The 13,267-nt window shown below is 34.6% G+C and overlaps 1 pseudogene; it reads left to right on the top strand.

The window, feature by feature from the left end:
• The first annotated feature begins 6,834 nt into the window (after positions 1 to 6,834).
• On the top strand, positions 6,835 to 6,952 carry LOC111733035 (annotated as a pseudogene).
• The last annotated feature ends 6,315 nt before the right edge of the window (positions 6,953 to 13,267 follow it).

Raw genomic sequence — 13,267 nt, 5'->3', positions numbered from 1 at the left:
GAGAAATATCTAACATGATGAGGTAGGTATAAGAGAAACTTTTCGCTAGCAGACCCATGCCCAACTCTCCTCTCTTGCTTGCCAACACAACAGGAGATGGAAAAGTTGAATGCTTTATATCCCAGTAACCCTTATAACTAGAGGGTGGCCACATGTCTCATAATTTCAGCAAATGAAACCGAAGTGGAAACATGTTGGGGGGATTTAGGGAAAGGATATGTTTTTTTATTTTATTTTATTTTATTTTTTTCTGATTAAAGTAGCAGTGATTAGCAGCCCCTGGGAGTACCCTAACTCCACTTTCTGTCATGAATTTGAACGTGTGGACTAGAACTACGGAAGCCACCTTGCCATCCTGGGGAAAGGCCGAGAGCTGCCCTGGCATTCTTGAACCACTAAATCAATGTCAGCATCTACCTGACTTGAGACATCTAGTTAGGTGAAAATAAATTTTTTTTTTGAGACACCTTTTATTTTTACATGCAGCCAAAAGCATTTATACCTTTACATGAGAATAAATCTGAAACTAGATCTTTATTAGACAGCAAATTTCAACATTCTGATGCAGATTCAACCGAGTTATTGATCCCTTACTATTCAGCAAGTTCCAAAACTTTAAGTATAGTTTTAAATTTTAATATCTAAAATGTATATATAAATGCTACAAACTGACAAATAAGAAAATTTAAAAAGGCTCATTACTTTCATTTCATCTGCACTTATTTGATGTTATCAGATCAAATTTTGGAGAAATATTTTTTTAAGTTTAATTATTTTTTAGACAATGTTTGCCACTTTTATTCAGAAGGACTAATTAAAAGTCTATCGATCAAATCTTAGAAATAAATAAGTGCATGTGAAATTGAAGTATCATTAAACTTTCAAATGATGCTTGTTGTAAGTTAGTGTCATTGACACTTCTGGGGTTATTAAAGCTTAAAACTGGACTGTGACTTCAAGTAGATCTGGTTCACCAGGCACTGTGGTAAACACCGGGATAAAAAGACAAATTGATCATGGTTCCCAAGATTAAGAAGCTCGCAATCTTATGTGAAGTTTCCTATCTCAGCTGCATACTAATTACAGTAGAGATTAAAAAAACAGCACAGAGTTCTCAGAGCACACTCCCGCTCCCAGGATGCTGGTTTCATTGATCTGGGGTGGGGCCTCTGTGATTCTAAAGTCCAACTGGAGCTGAGAACTACTCTTCTAGAGGGTTCATATTTATCTCCAACTAAACCTATGCAAATAAGCTCTTGCCAAGGAAGGCTAGTTTATGAATTATGTGTTTGATAAACCTAATCAGCAGAGGTGGTAGCAATCAGCCTTTACATGCAGGACTTTGGAATAGCATTTATGGTATTTCTGTAATACTGTCGCTCATGATTTTTCTGAGTTAACAATGGGTAGCCCTTTCCTGTTTAAATTCTTGTTTAAAATCAAGAAATCATGGTCCATACATGCTGTCCACAATATGCCCTCTCTCCTTGATGGGAGATGACAGGCAGTGATGAGAAATGCAGTCTTGTCACTGGCTTATTTCTTACCAAGAAATACGCTCCTAGCCTTCTTAAAATTGGAACATAAGAGAGTGAGTGATCAATTAAGGAATTAAAGATTTCTATTAATTGTCAATGTAAGAAACATTCAGATCTATACAGAATTTTTATAAGTATTTATTTGAGCCAGACTAATGACATGTATCAGGGAGCAAGATCTCAAATGCTCCAGAGAATAACAGTTTTGCAGCTTCTTTTATGCATTTGAAATTAACGGAGATGTAAGGAAGACTGCAGAAAGCAAAGTGGGTATTGGATTATAAGATTATGTACTTTCTTGAGTGTTAACACCCCCTCAAGGGGTATCGCTTCTGGTGTTTCAAAAGTGTGTTAATCTAGTTGTATAGGAACAATGACCAGTGCTGTCTTAAAATCTTTCACTAAAGTTAAAGGCCTGGAGGTTGACTACCCACTATGACTTGTCCAGTTAGTAATTTATGGCCTGATCATCCTGTGAGGTTACTCTCCATAGAACTTGTTTTTTCATCCATAAAATTATATTTATTTGAGGTTGTTTCTCGTATTGCATTATGTGCTTGAAAAAGAAGTACACGGGCACAGAAAAAAATCTTCTATGTTTAGTCTTTCTTCTCAAGTTATTTAAATATTAATAAGTGCTATTCATTGATTATAATAATAAGGTGATATGTTAGTATTTCAGTTGTTTTATGTGAGAGTTGTTCATGCAACAAATATCTATTGAGCACCTGCTTCACTCCAAGAATCTTTCTAGATTCTGAGGATGCACAGATGAATAGCCCAGAAGAGGTTCTCTTACTGGGGGCTTAAAGTTGTGGGAATTCAGAACCAATTACTCAAAGATGTGCCTCTGTGGTATGTGGATTGTTTTAAGCTGATGTACAACTCTATCCATGGACTCAAGAAAACTTTTGTCCCTCCCTTAACTACCAGAAGAACTTGAATGAGGGGGCTTGCCCATAATAAGAGATGATCAGAAATAGCCTTTGTTGACCTATCTATAGATCACAACAAACTTCTATTTTTTCTACAATGACCCTTTGAAGCCCCCAAGGTACACTACTGCATCCCTAGCTCAGAATGTCTTACCTCAATACCTCTTTCTACCTCTGAGCCATTTGTGCATGTGGGGTTCACTCATGTATGTGGGGTTCCCATATATATGTGTGTATTAAATGTGACTATTTTCTCTTCCTACTCTGTCTCATATATATTTGATTATTTGACCAGTCAAATGAACCTTGAATGTATTAGACTTCCATGCAGTGTAATAAGGCAATTCTATTTAGTCATAATGTTTTGCTTAAAATACATAATTTCTCTATGAAGAATATTTTTAAAAGAGTCCTTTTTTTATGAGTAGCTTCTTTAAAACATTTTTTTAATTTCAGAACAGCACAGATTTGTTTTTGAGGCAGAATCGACCACACTGGTTGTTAAAAAATTAGATAAATAAAAATGTACATAGCAAAAATAGAAAAGTTTACATTAAAAACATCTTATAATCCCAAAATTAACCATGTATAATATTTTGGCATATTTCCAGATATTTTTCTATAAACATAAATACAAATTTTAGAAAATGAAATTACATTTCTATAAAATAAGACTTTTATAATTTAAAATACACAGTAATCATACTATGCTATTTTGGTATGAACAAAACATAGTGAGCAATTTTAAAAGAAAAATCTTTAAAGAAATATCCTTGTCAGAAGGAACAAAAAAGACTTAGGTTACTTTCAAAACTGAAAATTTATTTTCAGAATTCATGTAGCAATGAGAGAGTTAGTTGGAAATCTTTCTAGAACATAGAACAGCCAGAGCTCTTGAGGACAGTGCCAGGGTTTAGGAATTGGAAGATTTCAGTTTTCAGACTAACGAATCCGGTAATTCTGGTGCTCTCGTAACTTTAGGTTCTTTTTCTTTGTATCTCTCCTCACTGCTTCTCTAACGTGACTCAGCTGCCCTTGCTCTGTTTCCCCACTGTGTGTCTTCTTACATCACTTACCACTTCCAACTCAATTATTCTTTCTCTTAAACATGCATAGCTATTTTAATCCACCCATGCCACATGACGTGGTATAATGTTACTAATGTTGACATATTCCTAAAACACACACACACACACATACACACACACGTGAGGAAATTCTGATGAAAACATTCTAAAACAACAGATTGACTATATATTCATTTGAGCACATTTACGTATATTTACGTTTCTCATAATTTGACTATACTCATATGTTTTCAGCCAATGGTTGCTAGTTCTACAAATGGTACTTTACATTCTTGGCCAATGGACTTTCTTCATTAGAGATAAAGGAATTCTGCAACATGTAATTTTCAACTCTTGGTCTTGATTCATGTCATATATTTTGACTCTTAATGGCTGATGAGATATATAAAAGGGATAGTGTTGGATTTGTTATAAGAATTATAGCCAAAGAAAAAAAATGAACAAAGGATACTGGATGATAGAATGAAAGTTGGGAGATTGTTTAAGATGCCTTCAAGGAAATGGTCGAGAAATCAGAAAGTAGAGATTATCTGGCATTAGGGGTGGACAGATGGAATTCCTTTCATTTAAGCAACTATATTTTGTCACAGCAATTGGAAGAAATTATGACTATGGGCAAGTCATAGTGTCAGGGCGTTGCCAATGTTTGATACAAGTCATATTCTCAAACCATACCAGTAGTTTGCAAACTGCCTGGTACTACTTATATCTAGAGGGTAACACAAAGTCTTTCCAAGGGCGCAGATAGTTTTAAGGGAATTCAGTTTCCAGAGAATTAACTTCCGTGGATACATTTTCCTGAAACTGATCTGTCTGAGTAGTGTCAAGATGTTAGGTCCGTTCTCATTTTCTTTTTCAAAATTGTCCTTCTCCTACTATATTCTCACCCAAACTGAGTCTTTTCATGGGATGTAAAAGCCTCCAGGTTTCCAATTACAAGAAAACTTCACAGAATGTATCTTTAAGTCTTCTTTAATTAAGAAACCATAAGAAGAGCCTTTTCTTTTCCTTTTTTTATCCAGTCATTGTGGTTGGCAGTTTCTAGTATGTCCCCAAGATTCCTACCCCCTGATGTACAACACTGTATAATCCTCTCTCCTGGACGATGGGCGGGGCCTGTGGATATTTTAGGATATAATTACAGTATATAAGACTATCTTAGACCAGAGGGATAGATTCTTCTGCTGGATTTGAGGAAGTAAGCTGTCATGTAGTAAGAGTTCTTATACAAGCAACATAGAACAAGGAACTGTCAGGGCCTCTAGAAGTTGAGAGTGGCTCCTGGCTGACAGCCAGCAACCAAATTCTAAAGCTGCAAAGAACTGAATCGACCAAAAACCACCTTGGTAGACGAGACTGGGGTTCAGAAAGTCATGTCACCCAGCTGACACCTAGTGAAATTTCTGCAGCCTGTGAGACCCTAAGCAGAGGCCCTAGACTACTGACCTAAGGAAATTACGAGATGATAAATGCATGTTGTTCTAAGCTGCTTGATTTGTGGTATTTGTTATTCAACAAAGAAAAACAATGCAGTTATTCGAAAAGTATTTACAGAGCACATGTTGTATTTCAGACACTGAGAGATTCTCTTTAATGACATTTTCCAAAATCTCTGCCCTCATAAGACTTATCTTTTGGTGGACAGAATGACTATAATCAGGATTAAAATGTAAAATATGTAGCATTTTAGACAGTAATAGTCGTTAGAGGGAAAAAAATACAGTAGGAAAATGGGACATGACTTGGGTGGGGGAGCGTGTGGTCCGAGGTCAGAAAGGAAAAGGCAAAGGGATCGGTGACTGGCAGAGAAGTGATAAGGACAAGAAATAGGAGATGAGGTCAGAGAAGGAAATGCAGACTACATCTGCAGAGCTTCGAAGGTCATGGTACAATTTTTGGCTTTCATTCTGAGTAACATAGGGAGCCAAGGGAAATTTTAAGCAAGGAGATGATGTCATTGGACTTTTCTTTTGACAGACTCACTGTCACTGTTATAACATGTGGTGTAATGTATAATGTATAGATTGTATAGATCTATACATTACACCACATGTTATAGATTGACAGGAGGCAAGGGTGGAGGAAGAGACACCAGTTAAGATCCTATGGTAATAACCCAGACAAGAAGGGGTAGTGGTTGGATCAGGGTGATGGCAGAGGAAAGAAGTTATGAAATTCGAATCCTTCCTTTTCAACAAAATTGAAAGCAGATATTGTTGATAAAGAATTGAAATCTTCTTCCATTCCATCTACTTATCTACGTAAAGAAGTTTTCTTAAAACTCGTATCACTAAAAAGTGAACATGTAAAATGGAATTGATGCTGAAACCTAACCCCATTCTTGCAACAAGTACTATGTATCCATAGATACGTGAACTAATTAAAAACTTTCTAGCCATCTCATTAAGAGACATGTTTTTGCGTTTATTTTTATCAAAACTTTTAATATATTTTCATGATTTGTATATTAAAAATAATAGTAATAAAACTCAATCCACAAAAATATATCTTTAATATGTAAAGCCTTATAGTCACAGGAATAAAAAATTAATTTCAATCTATATAGTTTTTTTTGCAGAAAAGATTGGTTAATAACAAGCCTTCAAGCTATAAGTATATCGACTAGAAATATTACATTAAAATAAATATCAGTGGGGAAGTGAAATGGAAATTTGAATAAAGTTTTTGACTCTTTATTTGACAATAATGAACATGTGATGATTAATTTTTAAAATGGATAAGGGCGAGAGCATCAGGTCACTGTGCTATTTAGATTCTGCATGCATTCAGATTGGGCTGCCGCAAATGTTAATGAACCCCGGACCATGAGTACAAATGGAGGTTCACCTAAAACATGCTTAAATACTTAAGAGTTACAAGTTATACTAACAAATTGTCAAGTAAAATATGCTCTATTTTACCTGGAAAAATGTACTCTCAATGTAACAGAAAAATGTGTAAAGTTTTGGTTTTTATATGTCTTAGAGTTGACAAAATATTAATGAGGACTGAATATATTATTGTTCATGTTTGGGTGTTCTGCTGGTAATCCAGTTGTGTTTGGATATGTAAAAATATAAAGACATAAATAATATATAAATTGTTGTATGTTCTTCCATAAATTTCATTTTTGTCCCTATTTAGGAATAACATTGTTTCATAATCAACATTTTCATATAATTTGCATTTTATTGATGGTAATAACCTAAAAATTTAAAAATAAAATGTACTGTAATTATAATCATAGTGCAGAAAGCTTGAAAATATGTTCGTGTCTACAGCCGTGGCACCCTGAACAAGCCCGATCCCGTCTGATCTTGGAAGCTAAGCAGGGTCAGGCCTGGTTAGTACTTGGATGGGAGACCTTGTAGGAAACCAGGTGTTGTAGGCGTAAAAAATAAAAAATAAGGAATTATAAGCTGGCAAGTTCCTTGCAATCTGTGAGGTCAACCAAAGTTTGCCTCATCTAAAAAAAAATATGTTTGTAAAGAATTTAGTCAACGTAAAAACAATAAGAAATATTTGTTCATGTTTTTGAAAAAAGTTATGTTTATTAAAATTTTCAAAATAGTTCATTGAAATTAGAGGTATAATACAAATTATAAACAAAGACCATTAAACATTTACATTAAAATGACTTGATTTTGAATAGTGAATTAAATTTTTTTATACATTTATAAAAAGAAAATTATTTGCAATTCTATTGTTCGATTTTCGTCTAGTTGCTAGTGCAAGAAATGGTCTAGATATTCACATATACACATATAAGGTGAATATGAATTGTTTACTATTGGTAAATAATTATTAGCTACTCTATGCAACTATAGTATACGGCTTTAATCAGAAATCAAAGAGAGGCGAGAAAATGGGCATTTGACTTTATAGGAAATATTTCTTTGTTATTGCAAGACTATGTGGCATTCATGCCATCTGGCACAGGGATTTGATGAGTTCATTAATTTTTTCTTCTCTTACTTGAGCACTTTGTCTACTCAAATCTGTCCTGCTCTCCAAAGCAGTGTCTGACCCAGACATTAGTGGCAGCACATCCTACAAGTTTATACGACATTGAGAGGCAGTCTCATTTTTGTGGAGGGCTAAGCTGTGAGATATGCGAAAGCAATCCGTTGGGGCTTGAGCAGCGTTAGTATTGAGAACAGATGTTCAGAGTTATAGGTCATTCTGTGCGTGTTAAATGCAGATCCTGAGCAATAGAGGATCCTAGGTGTTTTTAATGAATTTATATATTGTGCTTTCATGATATACAAGGTTCCTCTTGCTTAGGTCTAAGGATTCTATTTCTTTTAAAAGAAAGATCATTTTATATTAAAATCATAATATTTACAAATATAAATTTGTAACTTCAAATTTATGATAAAATTATACAGCTTAAAATGGGATATAAGATACAAAGTTTTGCAAAATTACTTTAGGGCTACTGGAGTAAAAACGGTTTGAAAATATTGGATATGAAACTGTATAGGGTGCTAATTCAATAGCCTTCCCATTTCTCAAACTTATGTCTCCAATTCAAGCGTAGGAAATGACGTCTATTTGGTTCATTTAGTTTTTCTTTTCCCTCTTTGGGTCGAACTTTTTTGCCAGGATAATTCATAACTTATGACCTATTATTTGATCATATCTGGTCTAATCACCTGCATCCAGGACTTGAGTAACATATTAGGGACCTCTTCAGGACAATAATGGACATAGATGGAGTTCTAAGAGTGCTTTTATAAATATAAACTGTAAACTTCATATAGGTATTGTACTGCTATCATCTTTAACTGAGCAGGGACAAGTCCGGGAAGGCACAAACAAGAAAAGGTAAAAGTGATATACCAGAAAAGAAGAAGGAAAAAATTAATACATAATAGATATTACTATTTGATGAGAATAATATCAACTGTAAAGGAATAAAGTGGCTGCATGAACCCCAAATAGTCAAATTGTAAACACTCTCCAGAAATAAGAGTAGTTCAAATAGTTTTTCGGCAGAACTCTTTCTGATAGGTGCACAACAATGCATAGTTAAGTGTGCGGTCTCTGGAGTCATAATGTCTGTGTTCTCAGTCTGGCTTTACCACTACCTCCCTACATGACTCTGGGCAAGTCACTTGGCCAGTCTATATCTCAACTTCCACATTCATACACCAGTCAGGTTAATAGTAACTTCCTAATAGGACTGTGAACATTAAGCGACAATCACTGTTAGTCACTTTGAATAGTGCTTAATACATATTAAAAACTTAAGAAACACTTGCTAGCGTTAGGAGTAAAAACTTACTGGAGCCATTTTATGTTAACATATATTTTTGAATGTAACATATGAGATAGTATAATTCTCAATTAGTCTGAATTAATAGAGAGAAGAAGTGTTAATAATATACACAAACAGAAATCGAATATGAGATACAACAGCACTTCTTTCCATCATTTCATGGAAATAATCATCAATTTTTTAAAAATAATTTTCTCTTTTGAACTGTTTCACCTTTTTTATAAGCATCTCTTTTATCAAAAACACAGAAACGCCATAAACATAAAAAGGAATTTACTCCTAAAACTGAAATAATGCCATGCTCATTTTCCAATACTACCAACTCTTTCATGCTCCCATGAATCTTCTGAAATTATATGCATTTAGAAATGAATGATGGATTTATTCCTCTTCCATGGTTACTTAATATTCATATGGAGGTCTTATTGAAGAGGAAAACAGTGAGAGATTTGTAAAGTACAATCAAGCAATTTCTAGCATTTAAATTCAAAGTGGAAAGACATGCATGCTATAGTGAACCAATCCTAAAAACAACGTGAGTTCACTTATTAGCAATAATTTTCAGTGTGCCTTGGTTGAATTAGTCACTAGTCTTGTTTTAGGATTGAAAGGCAGGGGGAATTAAAGATATTTCAGTCCTGCTAAGCTGTTATTTTAATTGGAGAAACACACAAAAAAATCCTCATATTTCCAAACTACAGAAGATACCACATATGTATGTGCATGGTACACACACGCACACTTTTAAAAGGCATGCCGCAAATTACTTTCAACTATAAATTTACAGGAACAATGATTTTCTAAAGAAGTCTGTAAATGGCAGTTTATATTGTATTACTTTGTTAAAACTCAAGAAACAACCACTAGACCTTTAAAAACTCATACAGATAAGAGAAAACTTAGGTTCGAAAATATAATTTGAATTTTAGCCACTTTAGAGCAGCTATACTCTTTTTTTAGATACTTTGTTTATAAATGTAAATATTTGATATAATTATAATCTCTCTCTGAAAAGTTTTAAAATCAGATTATTATATTTCAGATAGATATAACATTCTAACTTTCAGTTAGAAGTCTTTTTTTATTTCTCCATAGTTTTATTTCTTTTTCTTTTTAATTTGTTTATTTTTATGTGACATTGGTTAACGAAATCTAGTAAGTCAGGTTTACAATTCAATAGTAATGCATATATATATATATAGAAGTCCTTTTTAAGGTAGATGAATGGTTATTCCCACATTTAGCAAACGCCCAGAAAGACATGAGAGAGAATTGAAATGTACTGACAAGATGTAACACAGTTTATTAAAATGTTATCTTAGAATTTAGCACAGCTAAATAAGGCCCTGATCTTTGAACAAAAGGTTTACTTCAACTGGTGACCTTGAGCTTTTCACAATGTACATGATGCCAAAATTCCAAGGCTGTGGTTTTCACAGCAGACTAGAAGCAGAGCTCCACGACAAATAAAGCAGTGGCAGAATCCTAACATAGAAGTGGAACCCAGACTGTCTGGGTTCAAATCCTGACTATACCCCATTCTAAATAAGCAGGGTATTTAAACTCTCTACTCCGGGATTCTCATCTTTAAATTGAGGGTAACATATATACCATTTAGTGTGTGATGAGAATAAAGAATTAATACACACACTTAGAACTGAACCTGGTATATAGAATGCATTTAACTAATATTATATTACTATTGTTATAATTATACCATTTTTGTCCTTAGTCTTATTTCTATTTTTAGGATTGGGCTCATGCACATGTAATATGAGGAGTTACATCTACTGAGGAAGATTCTGGGTCATACCAGTGATTTCCAGGTTACTAAAATTACTCTTTTCTCTGCCCAATTAAACTCCTTTTACGAATGTCTGAAATTATACATTAGCAGCTTGTTCTTATAAAGATGGAGTCCACAGAGGGCCTCACATGACCAGGAATTATGCCAATTTTACAATGTCCTTAGATCAGACAATCAAGGCCATCCAGCATCCCAGTAGGTGGACAGACCACAAAGTGATGGGATTTGGTCATTTGTTGGTCCTGGGCAGCAAACAGTGCATGTCAGGGAGATTTGGCAACAGATACCATGAGTTAGTCATGGAGACTAAGGGTCAAGGGCAGCAGTCCCACCCCTAGGAGTCTGAGAAGGCCAATCGCCTATTATGAATAATGTAGTAAAGGGGCAGGTTCTCATTTACTGGTGGTCTGTGTGCAAATCAGTATCCTTGTTATAGAGAAAATGACAATAACCCAGCCTAGAAGAATGACACAAAACTACTCCGTGGCTATTTGCCCACTCTCACATTTTTATTTTGTGGTAAACATGAACATGGGTTGTTTTGGCTGCACCCCATCTGTATATTATGATACCAGCACATGATTTTACTTTAGGGGAATCATCTCTCTCCACTGATCTTATGTGCTTTGAATGAAGCTTTCCTCAGTCTCCAAGGTTGGAGAAAGTGACCTTAATTAAATCATTCAGCATATTTCATCCCTCTAGTCACAGTGATTAACTTAGGATGGGCGTGTCACCCAAATCAGCTTATGAGACCCAAGAAGACTTAAACCCAGACCTCTATGCTATCATGGAGCCAGATGATTTCTCTGGTATTAGTGTGGTGGCCAGTATGACCCTTTTTCTCTTTGAGACACCCACATGGAGCCCAAAGATGGAGTCCGCTCAAAAAAGCAGAAAAAAGAAGTGAATCTTGGTTAGATCCTAAATCAAGTATTTCCTGAATGCTTTAGTTTACGTGAGCCAATGTGCTATCTTATGCTTAAGCCAATTTACCGTCACTCCCAACAACAAATCTAAGATGCTACACACTTACCTTATCAATGTCTTGTTTTGTTTTGTTTTGTTTTTTTCTTTTTTTTACAAACCTATCTTCCCCTTGGAGCTCTGAGCTCATACAGAGAAAGAATGAATCTCAGTCATTTTTATATTAATATGTAATAACTTTTGTCAAGTAATTGACACATAGTAGCTACTCAATATTCATGTATTGAATAAATTTGTAAGTGAATGAAAGAATGAATGAGCAATGCTAATTGGATGCTCTATCACCAAGGGTCTGGCTTGTTGGCAGGCTATGGCTGTGGGTCATATCTGACCCACTGTCTGTTTTTGTAAATAAAGTTTTATTGGAACACAGCTATTCTCATGCATTTACATGCTGTCTATGGCTGCTTTTGTGTTGCAATGACAGAGCTGTTTTAATAGAGACTGTATGGCTTGCAAAGCTTAAAATACTCTTTGGCTTTAACAGAAAAAGTTTAATGACCCTTAGGATATTTTACTTTTTGTGCCTATGAATCAGATCAAAGTTTTGTCCCAACATAGGGCAAGTCTAGATGGATGCTGGAGCAAGGAACCAAGCAAGGCAATGGTGTTCCCAGCAACACTATCACAATATTAATATTTTGGAAAGGGATATATTATTACCTAACATTTCACTTGGAATGAGCTTAATGTATTGCTCTTTGTTGGTAGTTAATACAATACAAGAGGCGAGGGGTGAGATGACTGGTCACAAGGACACTTGCATGTGTGCGTGTGTATTTGTGAGTATGTGTTATATATATATGTGGAGAGGAGGAGTGACAAGATGGAGAAGTGTGTATGCAGGAGGAATTGGGAGGGAATGCTTAAAAGGAGAAAGTGAAGATAAGGGGATAAGGTTGCTGGAGACAGTTTTTTTTTCCCTCTACAATATTGTTTCCTGCTGACTCATTCATTCTCCCACTAAGTTTTAAACACAGTTTGGGTTTGAGCTGATAATCTATCCTCTTAATATGCCAACTGGAATTTTTTATGAGACATATAGGACAAATAAGCAAAAATTCAGAAAACAGCACTTCTAATTAGGTTGATTGATACTTGGTACTGATAAAATTAAAGGAGTATTTTGTGCCAATTTTACTTTAAAAAAAGAGTATGATAAAAGTGTGCTCAGAAAAGACAGAATACACAATTCTCAAAACAAGTGTTTTCATTTAATAATGTAAAAATGCTCTAGAATTCTAGGAGTATAAATTTATATTAAAAAAAAAACTTTTAAAAATTCTGACTATCTTCCCATTTCAAATAGTAGAGATCTTATAAAATGAACAGCATTTGGCATTTTCAGGATACTAAAGATGAGAAAAAATGAATAAGTAACAAATATTTTTAGAAATCAACATCTGTGAAAATGCAAGACTCCTTCCATACTGAAAGAGCTGCCAAACATTGTTCTCTTTCGCTTTGCCAGAGAAATAAAGTTGAAAACAGTTTGAGGGACTAGTTTCCGTCTAACAGTTTAAATTTATTTAACCTTTAGTCTCCATCAAAACATACATAGTATATTAAATCCATAGAGTTGTTTTTGTGACCAGAATTAGCAACAGAAATGTTTGACTGTTCAACACTTT

Source organism: Pteropus vampyrus, unplaced genomic scaffold, assembly GCF_000151845.1.
Source record: "Pteropus vampyrus isolate Shadow unplaced genomic scaffold, Pvam_2.0 Scaffold12, whole genome shotgun sequence".
Classification (NCBI taxonomy): Eukaryota; Metazoa; Chordata; class Mammalia; order Chiroptera; family Pteropodidae; genus Pteropus; species Pteropus vampyrus.
The sequence above is the reverse complement of the archived record's forward strand: the minus strand, read 5'-3'. Positions and strand labels throughout refer to the sequence as shown.